We start from the raw sequence: 6,383 nt of genomic DNA, 5'->3' as shown, positions 1-6,383 counted from the left end.
GTGTGTTCTGATGCAAATGAAAATATTATGAAGTCTCTATCAAACTTTGGACTTGTAAGGACCGGTGTTCTAGTTAAAGCCATTTTAATTTCTTCAAAAGCTTGCTTGGCTTCAACTGTCCAACTAATACTAGAATCCTTTTTCAACATATTGTTAAGCAATCTAATTAATTCAGCTAAGTTAGATATGGATCTTCTCAAAAAATTGATCTTTCCTAGGAAAGCTTGAAGTTCTTTGACATTTCTGGGGTGGGGTATTTGCAGAATAGCTTCTATTCTAGCAGGATCAATTCTAATGCCCTCTTTGGAGATGATATGGCCTAAAAGTTTGCCTTCCTCTAGACCAAACAAGGACTTCTTAGGATTTAAGGAAATACCATATTTTTCTGCATTTCAAAAATACTTGTCTCAGATGATCCAAGTGTTGCTGATCTGATTTAGAAAAAGCAGTCAGATCATCTAGATACATAACCAGAAAGTCATGAATTTCTTTTGCAAACGCTATGTCCATTCCTCTTTGAAAGGTTGCCCTTGCATTTTTAAGTCCAAATGGAATTTTAACATATTTGAATGTGCCCCATGGTGTTGTAAAAGCAGTCTTTTCCTGGTCATCGGGATGAACCAGAATCTGGTTATAGCCTGAGAACCCATCCAAGAGTGAAATCCTAGAAGAACCTAACACCCTCTGTGTTGGGTCCCTATAATACTAGTGATTACCCCATTACTATTGTAGTTGTACCCCTTATTAATATTGTTGTGCCCCTATTATCCCCATATTGTTATTACTGTGCCCCATAGAATCCCTCTATTGTTATTTTTGTGGCTTTATATTATTATTGTTAGGTCGGCTGGGTTATATTGTGACTCCTTAGACTCCTATATATAGAAATGAGGTTGTGTCATTCGTATCATCCAAGAATTGCTCATTTATGTAATGTAAAGGAGGTTTCCCCCTCGAAGAGGCTGAATTCTAAGGCGTTGATCTATCTTTTCTATCTTTTTCCTGAGCTGGTTTCATAACATTTGGTATCAAAGCTTTGGATTCTAGGATTTCGCTGCTCCAAACAGGTCATCGTGGCATTTTCACTATAAATTTTTTCTGCGACATTTAAGAAGTTTAAAAAAAAAAACCCATTTGAGAAGAAATCGCGCTGAACCTCGAGTCCGAATTTCAGAGCTATTCGCGCTATATTTGCAGAGATATGATCTGAGGAAGTTGGTCTTTTTGCAGACTCCTGAATTACATTCCAAACAGGTGACCTGGGGAAAAGCATCATAACTTTCTCTCTGGGGATGAGATTGAAATTTCGTAAGAAGGTACAGAAAGAGGACGGACTGTAGTTTCTTGTATGTATTTTTCAGATCCAAAGGTCAAAACAGTGACTCGTGGCAAGTCATACAAGTTCGCTCTACTGAACTAGTCTATAATCAAGTCACTGTGGGAGATTTTGCATAACTCTTCCTTGGAGAATCCAATTTGGGTTAGAATTGTGGCATTGGAAAGAGGACACAGAGGGATACTGCAGGTCACAAATTCAAATCTAGATGATTGGAAAGTACAGAGATACATCAGAGGCAATATCGAGCTCCTACAAAGTGAAAAAGGTGTGTAGATTTTCTTAAATTTTTGCTTATGCTTGGTTTGAAAATTTATTTTGAAGGAATTAAAAGGGCATAGTAGAGCATTATTATCGGTAATTGATGCCCTGAGGAAAGAAAATGCAAACACCTAGTAAGGAACCTGAAAGCTCTAGCATGACTCATGAAGAAGAGGAAGAAATGCAACATGATATATCAAAATTACAAGACCAAGTGCAACAACTGTCCCTTGCACAAAAAGGAACAGAATCTAAGATGGATGGTTTAAAGAAAGGCATAGAAGCTAAGATGGATTGTTTAAAGAAAGGTGTAGAAGCTAAGATGAATGATGTGGAAGCTAAGATGGATGATTTGAAGATAGATTTGAAGACAGACATGGAAGAATTGAAGATAAATATGAATAAGTTGCTACAAGAAAGGGTCACTAATGGTGAAAGGGTAGTAAAGGAAACTCATGATGAGAAAAAAGAAATGTTAATCATGATTCCATAGACTCTAATGTTGGATTAAAGACCCACCATATTCCAAAAATCGATATGAGGAAGTTTGATGGCAAGGATCCCGCAACATGGATATTACAGATGGAGCAATTTTTCGATCTCAATAATGTGCAAAACACACAAAAGGTACGTATTGCAACTTTATATTTGGAACCAAATCAGTTTGTATGGTATCAATGGATTTTCTCTCGTAAACAATTTATCACTTGGCAATTTTTATGGAAGAATTGATAGCACATTATGAGGATACAAAAAGCAACACTTTTTTTAGCCAATTGATAAGTCTCAAACAAAAGGGTTCAATAATGGAGCACATTGAGGAGTTCCAAAAATTGAACATAAGGGTAAAAGATATTCCAGAGGAGCATAGGATTGATGTGTTCATAGGGTCTTTAAAGGATAATATCCAACATGATGTTCGCCTTTGGGAACCTGATTCATTAGAGAAGGCATTCAGGTTAGCAAGAAAAATGGAAAGCAAAATTATGGCAACCAGGAAGCATACCACTCACAACTATAAAGACGGAAGTGTTGTTGCCCCTAGTCTTCCACAACCTATAAGGTTGACACCACAACAATTGGAAGAAAAAAGAGAAAAAGGGCTTTGTTACAGTTGTGATAGCAAATACACTAAAGGTCATAAGTGTGCTGAGAAGAAATTATTCTACATAGATTGTGAAGAGGAAGAAGAAAAGGAGCAAGAAAGGTCAAAAGAAGAGGATATACTCCAGGAACAAAGCCTAGATAAAGAAGAAATGAATCCGACCATATCTTGTAATGCATTGGTGGGAATTACCACTCCTCAAACCATCAAGATAGAAGGACAAATCAAGAAGAAAAAGGTAATAGTGTTGATTGATTCAGGAATTACCCACAATTTTATTCATTGTAAGGTAGCAAAAGAATTGAATTGCTTCTTATATCCAGCACCAGAGTGTCAAGTGATGGTTGCAAATGGAGGAACAATAAATTTCTCTGGAAAGTGCCATAATATCAAGCTATCCATGGGAGAATATGTATTGACTAGCCCAATGCTTTCCATTCCAATGGGAGGTGCTGATGTTGTACTAGGAGTCCAATGGCTACAATCCTTGGGTACAATAGCTTTTAATTTTCAAGAACTTTTCATGAAATTTTCTGTGGAAGGAAAGGAAGTTGAATTAAGGGGTATTGCAGGGAAACCGGAAAGATAATCAGCTCTAACGGTATGACAAAGCTTCTAAAAAAGGAACAAAGAGGTGTAATTGCACAATTATGTTCGCTAGATGTTTCCACATTGGAATCATCTATTTCTCCAGATCTCCAAAAAGTCTTGGACAATCATTCCAAGGTATTTGAGACTCCCAAAGGTCTCCCACCTATTCGTGATCATGATCATGCTATTCATCTGATTCCAGGAAGTGTTCCTCCAAACATCAGGCCGTACAGATATCCCTATGCCCAAAAGAGTGAAATTGAACGTATGGTTGCAGAAATGCTAGAGGCTGGTATAATTCAACCAAGTCAAAGTTCTTTCTCTGCTCCAGTAGTATTGGTGCACAAGAAGGATGGATCATGGCGCATGTGTCCGGATTATAGGGAGCTCAACAAGCTCACTATTAAAGATAAGTTTCCCATTCCTGTCATTGATGAATTACTGGATGAATTGCATGGATCAATTTACTTCACCAAGTTGGATCTTCGTTCAGGATATCATCAAATCAGAATGAAGATTGAAGACATTCCGAAAACAACATTTAGAACTCATGAGGGTCATTATGAATTTTTGGTCATGCCTTTTGGCCTTACCAATGCACCTTCAACATTTCAAGGTTTGATGAATTCAATTTTCAAACCATTCCTTAGAAAATTTGTGTTAGTATTTTTTGATGATATACTAATCTACAACAAGTCTTGGAAGGATCATGTTGAACATGTTGACAGGGTGCTACAACTATTGGAGGAGAAACAATTATATGCAAAAAGATCCAAATGTTTCTTTGGAGTACAAGAGGTGGAATATTTGGGTCATATTGTATCTCATGAAGGAGTTAAGGTAGACCCTAGCAAAATTAAAGCCATTAAGGAATGGAAAATTCCCACATCCATAAAGCATCTGCGAGGATTTCTTGGGTTGACAGGGTATTATCGCAAGTTTGTTAAGAATTATGGGAGAATAGCAGCACCTCTAACAACATTATTGAAGAAAGATGCATTTTCATGGACTCCAGAAGCAACAAAGGCCTTCGAACATCTTAAAGAGGCAATGTGCCAAGCACCAGTCTTAGCTACACCGGACTTCACAAAAACCTTTATTGTGGAATGTGATGCTTCAGGAAATGGAATTGGTGTTGTTTTAATGCAAGATGAAAGACCCATTGCTTTTGAAAGTCGTCCAATCAAGGGAAAGTTTTTACACAAAGCTATTTATGAGAAGGAAATGTTGGCAATACTCCATGCACTTAAGAAATGGCGACCCTACCTAATGGGAAGACACTTCAAGGTAAAAACGGATCATGATAGCCTTAAATACTTTTTAGAACAAAGATTATCCTCTGAAGAGCAACAAAAGTGGGTCACAAAGATGTTGGGTTATGACTTTGAAATCATCTACAAAAAAGGGAAGCAAAATGTGGTGGCAGATGCACTCTCAAGAAAGGATGAGGATGTGGAAGCATTGTTGTGTGCCATTTCTATTATCCAACCAGATTGGATAAACGAAGCAAGGGAGGAATGGAAGAATGACGAAGAAGTGTGGGCACTTATTCGAAAGTTACAACAAGATTCCAGTATGTCTGATACATTTAGCTGGCAAAATGATTCGTTATGGTACAAAGATCGCTTATACCTCTGTAAGAATTCCCAGCTAAAACAAAAGATTCTTATGGAATTGCACACTTCTCCCTTAGGAGGGCACTCAGGATTTTTTAAAACTTACCACAGGAGAAAGAAGGAATTTTTTTGGGATGGCCTTAAATCAGATATTCAAAAGTTTGTGGCGGAATGTTTGGTTTGCCAACAAAATAAAGTTGAAACAATTAAGACATCGGGTCTATTACAACCTTTATCCATTCCAAGCCAACGTTGGGAGGAGGTTTCAATGGATTTTATCACAGGTTTACCCAAGTCTGAGGGAAAGAGTGTCATCATGGTGGTAGTTGACAGACTTACCAAGTATGCACACTTTTGTGCATTATCACATCCATTTAAAGCCAGTACAGTTTCTACTGCATTTATGGAAACAATTCAAAAGCTACATGGAAACCCAAAGATTATTGTAAGTGACAGAGATCCCATTTTCACTGGAAATTTTTGGACAGAATTATTTTCTTGTCTTGGTACTCAGTTAGCTCATAGCTCATCTTATCATCCTCAATCTGATGGGCAAACTGAGATAGTAAACAAATGTTTGGAAGGATATCTTCGTTGCTTTGTATCTGATAAACAGACACAATGGGTCAAATGGTTGCCTCTGGCTGAATGGTGGTATAACACTTCCTTCCATACAACAACAAAAATGACCCCATTTATGGCACTTTATGGGTATCAACCACCATCCATCACATCATATTTAAGAGAAAATTCTAAGGTTCAAGCAGTGGAACATCACATCGAACATCAACAACAAGTCCTCCAACTCTTAAAGGATAACCTCGTGTTGGCACAGAATAGAATGAAACAACAGGCAGATCAACATCGTAGCAAAAGAAGTTTTGATGTAGGTGATTGGGTATTCCTACGGCTACAACCATATAAGCAAATGTCCCTCAAGCAAGCTAAGAAGGATAATAAATTATCACCAAAGTATTATGGTCCATACAAGGTGTTGTAAAAGATTGGTACTATGGCATACAAATTGGAGCTTCTCACAGCTTCTCGATTGCACCCAGTTTTCCATGTTTCATGTTTAAAGAAGGTTATAGGCGACAAGCTCCCAGTTCAAACAATATTGCCAGAACTTGACGAGGAAGGAAAAATTATATTGGAACCGAAAGCAGTCACAAAAACAAGAACTCGACAGCTACGAAATCGATCAATTTCGGAGTATCTTATCAAGTGGAAGAACTTATCCGTTGAAGATTCCACATGGGAGGATGAGAATTTTATACAGAAGCATCCAGAACTTCTCAAGCATTGAGGACAACACTTTTTTGAAGGAGAGGGGCATGTTGGGTCCCTATAATACTAGTGATTACCCCATTACTATTGTAGTTGTACCCCTTATTAATATTGTTGTGCCCCTATTATCCCCATATTGTTATTACTGTTCCCCATAGAATCCCTCTATTGTTATTTTTGTGGCTTT

Source organism: Pinus tabuliformis, chromosome 8 (genome assembly GCF_031772625.1).
Source record: "Pinus tabuliformis cultivar Carrire ecotype Pingquan chromosome 8, CPIR1, whole genome shotgun sequence".
Lineage (NCBI taxonomy): Eukaryota > Viridiplantae > Streptophyta > Pinopsida > Pinales > Pinaceae > Pinus > Pinus tabuliformis.
This window is presented reverse-complemented; position numbering follows the sequence as displayed.